This window comes from Paroedura picta, chromosome 7 (genome assembly GCF_049243985.1).
Source record: "Paroedura picta isolate Pp20150507F chromosome 7, Ppicta_v3.0, whole genome shotgun sequence".
Taxonomy (NCBI): domain Eukaryota; kingdom Metazoa; phylum Chordata; class Lepidosauria; order Squamata; family Gekkonidae; genus Paroedura; species Paroedura picta.
Window position 1 is genome coordinate 69,713,646 of NC_135375.1, and position 14,007 is coordinate 69,727,652.

A 14,007-nucleotide genomic window follows, 5' to 3' on the forward strand; every position below is an offset into this window, starting at 1 on the left:
AGTTTACACAGATATTCAACCTTTTAAGTCTTAACTAGGGCTTTTATTTTCTGTTCTCTGTAACATTTCTCACCTCCTTGTTCTTTACTCAATAATTCTTACAGCAGGTATTATTGCTATATTGCTGATGGTGAATGGACCTGTGTTCACTTATTAAGGGTTGCAAATAAATGTATCTGTACTAGAGGCAAACCCATTGCATACAGGAATGCAACGAGTTCTAGAGGTGACCATGCGGTGGCTATGCTGGTGAGCAGCACCAGCACCTGCAGTGTCACAGAACAGGCCCAACCCTCCTTCCCTCACTCCCTGAGTGGTCAAGTGACCTGGGGCAGAGCAGTGCTATCAAGGAGCCCAGTTCTCTTTCCCTAGGTCTCAGGTGGAAAGGAGGACATAAAGGTTGCACTTGTAGCCACAGGTGAGCCTGGTTGCCTTTCCCTCTCACTCCCATTCTCGGGTGAACAGGTGTAAAGGACATGCTTGCTGTTGCAGAGCAGATGAGCATGGCCTGGCTCCCTTTCCCGCCTGCCTGGTCTTGGGCAGGCATAGAGGCTACACTTGCTGCTGCTGGGTGTGTGAGTGGGCCTGGTTCACTTCCCCCATCCCTGGTCTTGGGTGGACATGCTGATGAGTGCACTTTACCATCTACATTCTCCCATCTCATGACCTCATTTTCAGACTCCAAAGGCTGTAGAGCAGTTAATGAAAAATTAGCTTAAAATTATCTCTACTTACTTTCTCTAGCATTGCATATCATTGTGTCATATTAGCAGGGCAAATGGAAGGGAGAGAGAAGAAAAGTTTTTTCTGCACTCAGGGCTTGAGACCAACTGTTAAGCAAATTCTCAAAGCAGTTTATAATCACCTTCTCTTCCTCTCTCCACAACAGACACACTGCGAGGTACGTGGGGCTGAGAGAGTTTTGACAAAAATGTTCTGTGAGAACAGTTCTAACAGGACTGTAACTAGCCCAAGGTCATGCAGTTGGCTACATGTGGAGAAGTAGGGAATCAAACCCAGCTCTCCAGATTAGAGGCTGTTGCTCAACCACTACAAGAAGAGTTTGCCCAGTCATAGATATGTGATATTGGGGCAATAAATAAATCTCCCAAGAGGTATATTGCAAAAAGGTAAATTTATATTTATTCAAATAGTTCAAGTTCACATTTAGGTTGCAGTGAAAAGAAGAGAAAAAAGCCTAATCTAAAGAGTACTTTATCACAAATAGCCAGCTAATCTGGCATCATGTATATGGGAGTATTTTATTTATTAATTAGATTTATCCATTTCCACGCCTGAAGCCAGTCTAGCTCATGTCGGTTTAAAATAAAATAATAAAACCCCAAAACAGAAACAACAAAAGTGCTCAATGGTGGGTAAAATAATTTATAACTCTCCCCATACCCCAATCACAGCCTGGATCACCAGGGCACACCAGTCTCCAGTATCAACCATCATCCTCAGGAGATGCGCCTCTGACCAGTTGACCAAAGGCTGTTCCTCTGCAGGGGCCTATATAGGGAGGGACACGATCTTCCTGGCCTGGCATCAATCAAAGGCCTAGTGGAAGAACTTTCCAGATCCATCAGGGCCCTCAGCTTTTCCAGGAGCTCATTCCACCCGGTTGGGGCCAGGACTGTAAAAGCCCTGGACCTGGTTGAGGCCAGGCATGCCTCCTGAGGGCCAGGGATAACCAGCAGATTCATACCTGCAGAGCAAAGAGCCCTGTGGGGGGTATGAAACAATCAGTCCCTCAGATATGTAGGGCTCAGGCCACAGATGGCCTTAAAGGTAAGAACCTGATCCAGAAGCTAATTGGTAATCAGTGCAGGTACCTTAGCATAGGCTGGACATAGGCCCTCCACGATGACCTCATTTGCACCAAATGAAATTTCTGGATCAGAGACATGGGAAGGCCCATGTAGAGCGAGTTAATGAAGTCTAATCAGGAAGTGACAGTTGCATGGATCACTGTGGCCAAGCGTTCTGGGGATAGGTAGGGTGCTAGCTTAGCATGGTGCAGATGATAAAATGTCATATGGGCTACCTTCTTGATCTGAGCCTCCTTAGACGAGAAAGCATCAAAGATCACCCCCAAATTCCTGGCCACAGGCACAGCCATAAACTACACCCCATCCAGGCAGGAGAGGCTCGCTTCCTGGTCCTACCCCCTTCTATCCAACCACAGGATTTCTGTCTTGGTGGGGTTGAGTTTCAGGCAACTCTGCCTGAGCCATCCAGACAGAGTTTCCAAACATATGGCAAATGTTTCCGGGGGGAGTCCGGGCAGCCATCCATCAGGAAAAGGAGCTGGGCATTGTATTTATAGGAGAGACCTGCAGTGATAAGTCTCCATGGAAGGCCATGTAGAGTGAGACGATAAAGAGAAAGGAGGGGGGTCAGTGGACAGCTTCCAGGTTAAGACAGGCATCTCATTCAAGGAGATAACACCTATATACCCTTGCCTGGGTTCATTGATCTTTCTATGACAGTTCAATACTCTGTCATAGGCAACATAGCATTTTCCTAGCACTGACCTCTTCAAACATTATCTGTTTCCCCCCCTGATTTTTGTCTAGTTCTTGACTTTTAAAATGTAACTTCTTAATATATTCTAATCACAGTCCTTTTCATGCCATTGAATGCATTTGATCTTCAACAAATTTCTCAGTCTACCTTTGATTAAGAAAAAAAACTAGGTGTCTTTGAAGACATTGTTCTGCTCTGGTGTGAAGTTAATGGATTTATTAAAAATTAGAGTTTCATCACTTAATATATATCTGGGTATAGTGTATATAATATGCTAAAAGAAACACATCACAATCGTTTCCTAAAAATGAAATGGTTCACAGATCATACAATGTTCGTGGTTACAGTTGATTTTATGTCATAAAACGGACAGGAGGAAAAATGTATTCTGTTTCCATGTTAGTAAGAAGAATATTACTGATATCTAATCAAGAACAATAGTATAATTTTCCCTTATATTACATTGTAATAAAATAAAATAGAAGACAGTGGGTAACCATATATTTTGCTTAAATTGGGGATAATAAAAACTTTTGGATTCCTTCTATATCCCCCCCTCAAACAATTTCCTCTTTATCACCTTCAGCAGTCCCCATGCCCTCCACTATCTTGGTTCCCATCTTTACTTCCCAACTATTAATAAACCAACCTTGTATCTGCTCTCCATCATGAGGTATACATATTATTTATTTACTTTATATACACTGGGGCCCAAAGCAACTTACATTATTCTCCTCTCCTCCATTTTATCTTCACAACATCCTGTAAGGTAGGTTAGCCTGAGAGTGTATAGTATAAGATTACACTGGGGGGTTCCATGGGATAGTGGGGATTTGAACCTGGGTCTCTCAGATCCCATTCTGAAAATCTAGTCATCAAACCATATTGGCCACTGTTCAACAGTAGTAAGCAGCCAGACCTGGATGAGTCAGGGAAGTTGGGTGGGATCAAGTAGTTCAGAGCTTCTGAACCTGGCCTCACAGAGTTATTCCTCGAGGACCAAAACAGCCATGAAAAGTAGCCATCACCAGTTTTTTTTAATTTTTTTAATTTTTTAATTTTTAAAATTTTTTAATTAACAGAAACCAAAACAGCAAAACTTTTGTGACTGCGTAGAAACTCCTCAAGTAGCAACTGCAGCAGACACTAATTTCTCTAAGGTATAGGTGCTGCTTTCGTTAGTATAGAAAGTACAGGAAGACTTAAATGATTCTAAGATAAGCTGACCATCTGTTCCACCTTTGGCGGGGCAGTCCCGCTTTTGGGGCACATGCTCCATGTCCCGCCAAGTTCTGTAATTTGTCCTGCGGCATTCTCAAATTTGTATTTTTTTATTTTTATTTTTATTTTTATTTTTATTTTTATTTTTATTTTTATTTTTATTTTTATTTTTATTTTTATTTTTATTTTTATTTTTATTTTTATTTTTATTTTTATTTTTATTTTTATTTTTATTTATTTTTATTTTTATTTTTATTTTTATTTTTATTTTTATTTTTATTTTTATTTTTATTTTTATTTTTATTTTTATTTTTATTTTTTTATTATTTTTATTTTTTATTTCTTTTAATTTTTTGGCTGCATGCTCAGCAGGCAGCTGAGCAGGCAGCCCAGGCTCAGGAGGCCCCCACGCAGGCCCCCGGGCTCAGGAGGCCCCCTTGCAGGCACCTGGGCTCCGGGGCAGGGTTTCCCGGCTGGCTCTGCTGCCACGGGCGGCTCTTCCTTGGCCTCCACCGCTCTGAAGCCAGTCCGTGGGGGGAGGGCCTGCCTGCCGCCTGCCACCACCGCCATCGCCCTTCTGAGGCAAGTCGGGGAGGGAGAAGGGAGGGAGAGCCCACCTGCTGCTGCCCTTTTGAGGCCAGTCGGGGAGGGAGGAGGGAGAGCCTGTCTGCTGCTGACGCCGCCCTACCACCGCCCTTCTGAGGCCAGTCAAGGAGGGAGGAGGGAGGGAGAGCCCGCCTGCTGCCGCTGCTGCCCCACTGCTGCCCTTCTGATGCCAGTCGGGGAGGGAGGAGGGAGAGCCTGTCTGCTGCTGACGCCGCCCCACCACCGCCCTTCTGAGGCCAGTCAAGGAGGGAGGAGGGAGGGAGAGCCCGCCTGCTGCCGCTGCCACCCCGCTGCTGCCCTTCTGACGCCAGTCAGGGAGGGAGGAGGGAGGAGGGAGGAGGGAGGGAGAGCCCGTCTGCTGCCACTGCCGCCGCCCCGCCGCTGCCCTTCTGAGGCCAGTCAGGGAGAGGGGAGGGGGAGGGCCGCCCCACCCGCCGCCACAGTGGCAGTGGTGGCGCATCCCGCCTTGTGGCCTGAAAATCTGGTCACATTAAGCTAAGACTCACCTTCTGCCACCATTGATGCGGTAGAGGAGCAGGAGGAACAGGAGATGCGCCGGGTGTCGAGCAGCACAAGGATATGGCATACCCTTGATGAAAGGGAAAAGCACGGGTCCAAGGCACCTTAAAAGGTGCCATGTGTGAGTGACTGGTTTCTTCTACCCAGAGCCACTGCTGGGACAGCTTCCCACCCTCTCATCCTGTTATATTGTTTGGGATGTAATGTTTATGTTGGCTTGCTCTATAGGCCTTGGTTTGCAAATTCATCACAGCTGGTGGTTTGGCATGGGATGGTGCCTGTTTGTGGGGAGTCCGGTCTATGCATTGGACTCCCCAGGTTGGGGGCCTCCATAAGAGATTGCATGTCTGCAAGCAGGCTGACCCAATAGGGAAGTCATGGAGATCAGAGTGCTAGATGGTCTAGGGTGGGTCCACGGGAGGTTGGTGCCCCCTCTGGCACTCCAGGTGGACACTTCCCTTGGGTAGGATCTCAGTGGCCAAGAGAACCAGTGCAGGATCTCCAGAGAGCCACTGCAGTCTGGGTTCTGGTGGTTGGCAGACCACAAGCCAGGTTCCTTCTCCCACACTGTGCCAACATTTATGTAGAGTTAATAATAAAGCTGTGGCCTTGTTTAAGCTAACAGAAATGTATGCGTGTGTTCTTTGAGCCTAAAATGCCCTCCTGCAAGTCAGTCAGGGAATATATATAGTCAGTGGAGATTAACAGCAGATTAATAGTTTGCAGAGACACAGTGGCAGAAGTTACCTTTTTAAAACAATATTTTCTGCAGAAAAAACAGTACTTACCAGAAAAAACATTCAGAATCAAGGGAATCAGTGAATCATCAAATTCAAAGGATTCCAGGGCAAATAGATAATGGAAACATGGGGAGAATTGGAAGTTCTAATAATACTGGGAAATGATCTGGCTTCACAAGCTAAATTAGTGACTGGTATGACCACGCATAGGCCTCAGATTCAGGCTTCAGAGATGCATACTAGGCCTGAAGCTCAAGTGGTTGCTATGGAAACAGAATGTGGCCATTCTGCAGAACAATCCCAGGCCGAGCACAGTGTGAAAGAATCAGAAAGTTTGTTGCTGAGTAGCTCTACTGCACAATTTTCCACGGATCAAAGGCAAGATAAGTCTTTACAAGAATTGTGGCAACAAGCAGAGACCTCACAAGACAGTTTTGGTTTTAGTCCCTTCCAGCTTTTGTTCGGACACCATGTGAAAAGGCCAAACGGACATCCCAAAAGAAGCATGGGCAAAGACAAGAGAACATTGAAGCAAACATGCAGTCACCTATCTACAGGAGTTACAGGAAAACCTTCAAGAACTGAAGCTGTTTCAGACAACAAGCCCAGTAAAAACAAAAGACTGGTATGATGCCAAAGCCGGAGAAAGACAGTCTTCAAGCCAGGAGACCAAGCCTTCATGTTGAAATCTGGAGAAAACATGCTAGAAGTAGCTTGGAAAAGATCTTTTAAGATTGTAAACCAGATTTTTAATGTTACTTATTTTGTGAATATAAATCCTGTAGTGGAACAATATAAATTGTTTTATGGAAACATATTAAAGCCTTAGCATGACAGATGTAATATGAACCTTATGGCCAGTGAAGGGGCAAAAAGAAGAAATTGAATTAACACTTTGGAGGAAGTAAACCAAGGGGAGCACTGTGAAAGAAGTCACCCTAGTGCCAACCCTAACTAAATATCATCATTAGCACATTAAAGTAGTCTTAATTTACTAATATTTTCAAGCTTTCCATGGAGAATTAAGTAAGCACAGTGCAAAATCATTATTGGAGATACCAGGCCTATTGCTTTTCCACCTTATAAAGTAACTGATACTAATGCCATCAATATCAAAAAAGAAGTTAAAGAAATGTTGAACCTTTGACTACCTTCAGAAGGTCCTTGGGTATCAACAGTTATTTTATTTCCCAAACTGAATTTAAAAAGACATTATATCTGGAATATAAATTTGTAAGTAGAAAATACCAAAATACAGCTCCTAAATTTATGACATCCTTTACCCTATTAATAGATCCTTCCTTCCTTCCTTCCTTCCTTCCTTCCTCCCTCCCTCCCTCCCTCCCTCCCTCCCGTCCTTCCTTCCTTCCTTCCTTCCTTCCTTCCTTCCTTCCTTCCTTCCTTCCTTCCTTCCTTCCTTCACATCTATATACCACCCTCCCCTGAGGTTCAGACCAGTTTACATGGAACATGAAATAACTGTACATCAAACTCACTTTTACATATTGAATTGAAACAAATAGCAACAATGGTAATGATAATAATAACAATGATATAACAATTTAACCGAATGATAAACAGGGCCATGGTTGTCCAAGTCAGGTGCATGAGATTCTTGGAAGGGAGGTTGAGGGGGCCCAGAGGTGCTGTTGGTCCCAGTTGACCTCAACCAAATGCCTGATGGAAGAGCCCCCTTTTGCAGGCCCTACAGAACTGTTTTAATTCTGTTAGAGCCCTGCTCTCTTCCGGGAATTCGGTCTACCAGGTGGGGCAAGGACAGAGAAGGCTCTGGCCCTAATTGAGGTCAAGTGGGCTTCTTTGGGGCAAGGGAACACTAGGTGGTGGAGCATAGCGCTGTTTGAGGGGTATAGCAGAAAGGTACACTGGGCGGTCAGGGCATATGCGGTCAGGTCATATGGCCTTGAAGTTGATTACCAGAACCTTTAGTATGATCCAGAATTCATCTGGTAGCCACTGTACTTTTTGGAGGATGGGCCAGATGTGGGACCTCCATGGTATTGCTGTGAAGACCCTGGCTACTGCATTTTGGACCAGCTGTAGTCAAAGCTAAGGGCAGGCTTGTGTAGAGCAAGTTGCAGAAGTCAGAACAGTATTACTGGTTCCCAGGGTGGACCTGGATTGCGGTAATGATATGGCCCAACACAGTTTGGGTGTGGAGGCAGCAGCAGCCCGGCGCGGTCTCCTATGTCCTGGGTAGTAGCAAGTTGAAGGCGTCCTGGGTGGCAGCAAGTTGGAATCAGAGAGGCGGTTCTCTATGCAGCATGAGTCCATGGGGCAGCAACAATGGGCTCGGTGCAGGTCTCCTGAGGCTCATGTGGCACTTGGCAGTTGCTGGTAGATTTACCTTCTTTTTGTTGTTTCCTTTATTTTGATCTCTCTTTGTTAGGCTTCTTCTATTTCTTTTCCTTCTTCTCATTAAGTTCCTAGTGAATTGGTTTCTTTTTTTTGTCTGGGTTAGTACGTTCTCATTTAGATTTTTCCTTTTGGGGGGAGGGGTTTCTGGAGTTTAAGTTGATTTGGCATTTAATTTATCATTTTGATTGGTTTTGGCCAGATTTTGATATTTGTGGGTGGTTTTTCCTGCGATGGGCTGATTTAATTTGTGGAGCAGTCTGCTTGTTTGACTGCTCCGGTCATCATCTTTGTCTAATTTTGAGATTGGAGTCATGCTAAACTAGATTGGAGAGGATGGAACTGAACATCCTGTACTTTATCTTAGTTGAAAGTTGGTGGGGAGTGAATAACACCTCTCAATTAGCAAAAGAGAATGTTTGAGAATAGAGTTTGATCATAAGGTAGCTAAAACCATACCTATGAGGGAGGAAATTCACTTTGTGCACTGACCATTCCTCATTATGTTGGTTAAAACCATGTGAAAAGTGCCAATAGCAAATTCATCAAATGGAGTCTCCAGTTACAAGATTTCAACTCTGACATTGTACATGTAAGAGGGAAGGAGAATGATATCATTGATGCATTCTCCATAACCCCCAGTGGTTCAGGTCATTAAAGCAGTTTGAAGTCAGTCAGTCAGTCAGTCAGTCAGTCAGTCAGTCAGTCAGTCAGTCTGCCTGCCTGCCTGCCTGTCTGTCTGTCTTTCATATAAGAAATTTGGCCTCTGGGGGTGATGTAAAATGCAAATAAGTGCTTCACCAATTGCACAGGAGAGGCTTGAAAGAACATCTCCTAAAGCAATGAGAAAAAGGGCAGAATAACAGCATTGAGAACCTTTGAGTAACAAGCAGTTTGAACGGAATTCTGTTCCATTCTGGTCACCATAGATGCACTCTAGCATTCTGGGAGAGGGAGAAAAATTTCTTGGTCCTCTCTCCATACCATGTAAAATTGTATAAGACTCTATCATCCTCCCCTATTGCCTCTTTTCTAAACTGAAAAATCTCAAATACTTTCACTTTTCCTCACTGAAAGGTACTCTAATCATCTTGGTGGCCCTCTTATGTACATTTTCAAACTCTGTGATGTCCTTTTTGAGATATGGTGTACAGAACTGCACACAGTATTCCAAAAGAGGCCACACCATAGATCTACACAGGGACATTACAATATTGTCTGTTTTATTTTCAATCCTTTTCCTAATGTTCCTGGACATAGATCCTCCGGCCAGCCCTCCCCTCAAGGACTGGCCTCTGAAAAGCTACCCCAACTACATGTAATATTTGCTATTCTACTATGTTTTATTATAGTTTCAAATTAATTCCCATGTCTCCCTGATTATTTTTTTTTAAATCCTGTCTTTAACTGAACAATTCCCTCCCCCACTAACTACTTCCACTACAAGGGATCATTGCAAGTTCTGTTCCACAATAAAAATCAATGGGACAGAAATTTGGCCTAAGCAAATAAGAAGTGAAATAGAAGAGGGGGAAAGTGGGGTGGGTGGGAAAGGCCATCTGCTGAAGTATTTCTATATATATTGCAAGTACTATATTCTGCTACTCCTGCAGAGCTGGCATCCATTTCAAAGCATTGACCAAGCTGTTCTTCTTCTGCCTTGCAAGAGAAAAAGAACTAAGGGTTTGTTTCTGTTAGCATCTGAGAAAATCCTATAAACTTTGTTTCTGCCCTTAGCAGAAATAATTTGCACTCTTAATTTTTTAAAAAACTTCTCCAAGTTGTTGTCTTCTTTAAAAAAAGAAAAGAAAAAGAATTCATGTAAAGTAGTTGCTGACTCTGCCTCCTTTTCAGCTGTACACCCTTGAGGTGCGTTATTGAGGCTGTGAAGTTGGCTATGTTAGGTGTAGGGTTTATGAATATGAAAAGCAGAGAATTTGCATGCTTGTGGTGTATCAGTCACTGAAATTCTCCCGTTAGAAAACATAAAGAGAGTATCCGTGCATGAAACATTCAATTAATGAATACAGAATCTTTAAAACAAAAGAAAAAAAAACTTGTTTTAAAAGGGAGAAAAAAGGAGGAGAATTTAACTTCTAAATGCATTTCATTTGCCGGAATCTTTAAAGATAAAATCTGAAGATCCAGTGTCAACACCGTTGTGCCTTCAAAACTCAGCTCTGCTGCAGATTGCAGCATTTCAAACTTTTGCTTCTAAAATCAAAACAAGGGAATGTAACCTCCTGATTGAAGTTTCTCTTTTATAAAATGAAAGGCTTCAAATGGCACAAGGGCAGCAATTATGCCATCTGAAACCACCACGACAGGCATGCGGGAGATTATGGCGAACCTGCTTAAAGGAAAAGGCAAAAAATAGAGACAGCCTCATTTCATTTGCAGCAGCACTTTTTGGCGTGGATGTGCAGCTAATTTGTATAATTTGTTGAATTAAAAATACAAGCCAATCTCAACTCTTCTGAGTTTCAGAAAAATGAAGAACCACAAAAGCCAACAAACATATCCCTGGGGGTATATGGTGACCAAGCTGTTAACCCTTAGTCTGCCACACTTTGTATTTGTGCTAGATGACACATTTCAGTACTTTTCAATATTTATCTTTTGGCTCAGGACTTGGTGGACTGGCCATCTAAGAAACTATAAAATGTCTGTGCTTTTTATAGATACAGTTGGAGTAACTGATGGATTAAATAATACCTTAAGAAGTGACAAGAAGAATTGCAGATGTTAGCACTTCCTAGAACTTTGCCCCCAAGTGGTTAGACAGTACTAATCACTGCCCATAATTTTCATCTTCCATTACTCTTTTCTTTCCCTAATATCTGAATCTCTTCCAAGCTCAATTCAAGTGCTGGGTCTTGCCCTCAGTTTCTTCCCCTTTCCTCTGCCTGGTCAATATCATACTCCATTCCTTTGGTTTAGGGTTGCTTATCTATGATTGTCCCCCCTCCCATTGGTATAACTGTTATCAGATGATAAAAGGGAGTTGTACTATTCTTAATTACTCATGCTTTCTCATTTCACCCTTTTTAAGTTGCAAAACATATACAAATAAAAGCTTTAAAGTAGAACTGTCCCAACACCCAAGCACTCTCTTCCTCTATTTTCCTTGTTGCATCAATTAGTTTTTCACAATCATGCTCCAAACTCCCCAAACCCATACCATTATTTGTTATTAAATAAAACAATGGGCATTAAGCACTGTAGTACTTATGAAGAATGATTCTCCCAAACATTTACTGGCTGGTTGTTGATTCATAGGCTACTTGCTAACTACCAATAACCTCCATTCTACTACAGTAACCCATTGACATCTGTTACCCAGGTGGGTGAGGATGGGAAAGTTTTCCTTACTCAGTTTACTCCTCCAGGATTCATGATCCTCCATCAACATCAAACTGGGGGTGGGGGGTGATTTTCATCTGAAACTGTTTCCCCTCCCATAGGATCCCTTTGCCAAGAGAAATATGTGTATTCATTTTTTTTTGAATGCATTAATTCAAGCATACACAAAGGGTCGGATTTCATTATTTCTTTTTCTTTCCCTTGACAAATTCTAGCAATTACTGATGACAAATATGACGAAAAAGGTATTTCATTGGTTCAGTTAAAAGGGCCTCCCCAAAACTCTTTGGGCTCCCCTTCTCACATTTTTCTGTCTGTGCCCTTCTTCAAATGTGCCAGGGCCCCCAGGGGGCCACATGGCCCACGTTGAGAATGGCTGCACAAGAAGACTCAGATGCAGTGGTTAAATGAACACTGCATTTCCCTTGATTGCTTGTCTTGGAGGACTTTAATGCAGATACATCCTTACTTGGTGTACCCTCAGACTTCAGGGGTGCCATGGCAAGACTGGGAGTCTCCCAGGCATGAAGCAGGCCACATGCTAGATTTGATATTCTGTGCAGGGCTTGATCTGAATAGCACAATTATTTATGAATTGGTGCCATGGCCAGACCAATTTCTTATAAGGGTCAGTTAAGGGGTGGTCATTCCTAATGGAGGAGCAATGAACATAATTATCCTCGCCCATGGAGACTAATGGATCCTGATGTTTTCAACTGAGATATATAATTAAGCAAGAAAGCAGCCACATGTATGGAGAGAAGGCTGAACCCATTCATGAGAAAATCTTTATCTGGGAGCCATTTTTAACTCCCAGCTGTAGAGATGCTCCTATGGCACTTCCATGAGAGACCAAGCAGTTATATAAACCCTCTAGTGCAGTTTTTTTTAGCTTTATTCTGACAGTAACTACACAACCAAGATGTATGAAGTAGACCACAGTTAAGTGCACTTGATAGATACAGTACCACAACTTGGGGGATATCAGTTCCAAATGGAGGCAGACAATGTGCACCGCCTCCTGCTTGTTAAAGTGTGATTGTAAACCATGTGTTTGGCTGCTTCCTGATGGGAGACCTCTCCCACGTTATCCCACCATCTCGTTGTGGCTTTTCTTTTCTCGACAAGGTGGTGGAGAAGCCAGAAGTGTGGACAACCTGCAGGTTTTCCCCTCACACCTCAAGTTGTCAATCCCCTCTCAGCAGTGGTTTTGGGGACTCAAAGATGTCCTCCTCCTGAGTCCCAAAATTAATTCTTTTTAAACAAAAGGAAACTTCCACATTACTATGGGGACCTGCCTCAAAAATGAAACATTTTCCTTGATTTGTTTTCAGGATTCTTTTTATGATGGTCTTGATTTATGTTATGGCAGATTTCTGATGGGCTTGGGTCTTATGCTGGCCATGGTGATTGGACCCTGAGCATTGTGTGTTCACAGTACAAAATAAAAATACAGAACAAGGATATCATGCTAATAGGGTGAGGCCTGCTTCATAACATGCCCCCCCATCTTTCCTTCAAGAAGAGCCATCCAGGTAGTAGCCCTTGGTAGACTGAGCAGTCTATGAAGCACAGAGAATGCAGAAACTGAAGGCACAAGCTTCAAATAAATGTAAATAGCTGTAGAAGGTTCAAGCAAGTGAGGCAAATGACATTGAGTAAAGAATGATAAGAAAGTCATCCACTGATGATCCAAGGATAAAAATGGCAGTTAAGAAAAAGAACAATCTGTATTTCAGTGAGAAAGTGTGAAACATCATTTCACAATTTCAACTCCAGAGGCCCTTTGTATGAGTTCCATTCTGTTTGTAGCTGAAATCTTTCTTTTTTCCTGTGTGTGTGTGTACAAACTGTGAAAATCTGTTAAGACAAAATCAGTAAAAGAAATCCTACAAAAGCAAATACCTATGACTTTTAGCTAACAAAAAGTTTGATACATTTCCCAAATATGAAACAAGTATTTCAAGTTAAACTTTGACAGTGAATACAATATCCTTGAGTTTAAAAGGTGGCCATTCCTTTTAGACTCATGTAGCTTCTCTAACTACTACTATACACTGGAACTCTCTGGTTTTTTTTTTTTTTTTTAAGCACAGGTAGCAAAACTTCATCTCCCCAAAATGCACTTCAATACACTTTAAGTCTAAAAACCTAATTTAAAATAATGTCAGCATCTTTCGGCTGCAGAATATGAGGCTCAGCATCTTTAAATTATTTAAGAGGTCCTCAGAGAGTCAGTTATGCTTATAACATCAGATTTACTCAAAGCAATGGAAAGAGCCAAAGCAAAGTGTCGAATAAGGGCTTCCTGTGCTATTTCACAGAGGATTTTTTTTTTGCTAGCTGTAATTGAAACAATGTTCCATCCTCACTGAAACTGTGAACAAGAATATATGCTCTGAATGGTTGGTTTAGTGACGTGTTGGGTTCTGCATTTTTTAATTTACAACAAATAAACCTATGTTCTTGTGACCCTAGCCAACTTGACACACACACAACCATACCTCATAATGAAATAGCCCATTGGTCTAGCCAAGTCAGTCTTCCTTACTCTGTCTGGTGGTGGCTCTTGATGGTCTCAGGTGGGGTCTTCCATATCTTTCAACAAAAGCGGCTGGAGAATGAACTTGGAAACTTCTGCAAGACAAACAAGTAT

At 42.6% G+C, this 14,007-nt stretch overlaps 1 long non-coding RNA gene across 2 annotated transcripts in view; it reads left to right on the forward strand.

Annotated features, from left to right (window-relative positions):
• Window positions 1–4,163: 4,163 nt before the first annotated feature.
• The window catches only part of LOC143841821 (uncharacterized), a 31,009-nt gene continuing 21,165 nt past the window's right edge, over window positions 4,164–14,007 (forward strand). For both annotated transcript variants that reach the window (XR_013232867.1, XR_013232868.1), the window contains exons 1-2: window positions 4,164–4,332; window positions 6,060–6,351. This is a non-coding gene — a long non-coding RNA (uncharacterized LOC143841821). The remainder of the gene's footprint in view (window positions 4,333–6,059; window positions 6,352–14,007) is intronic.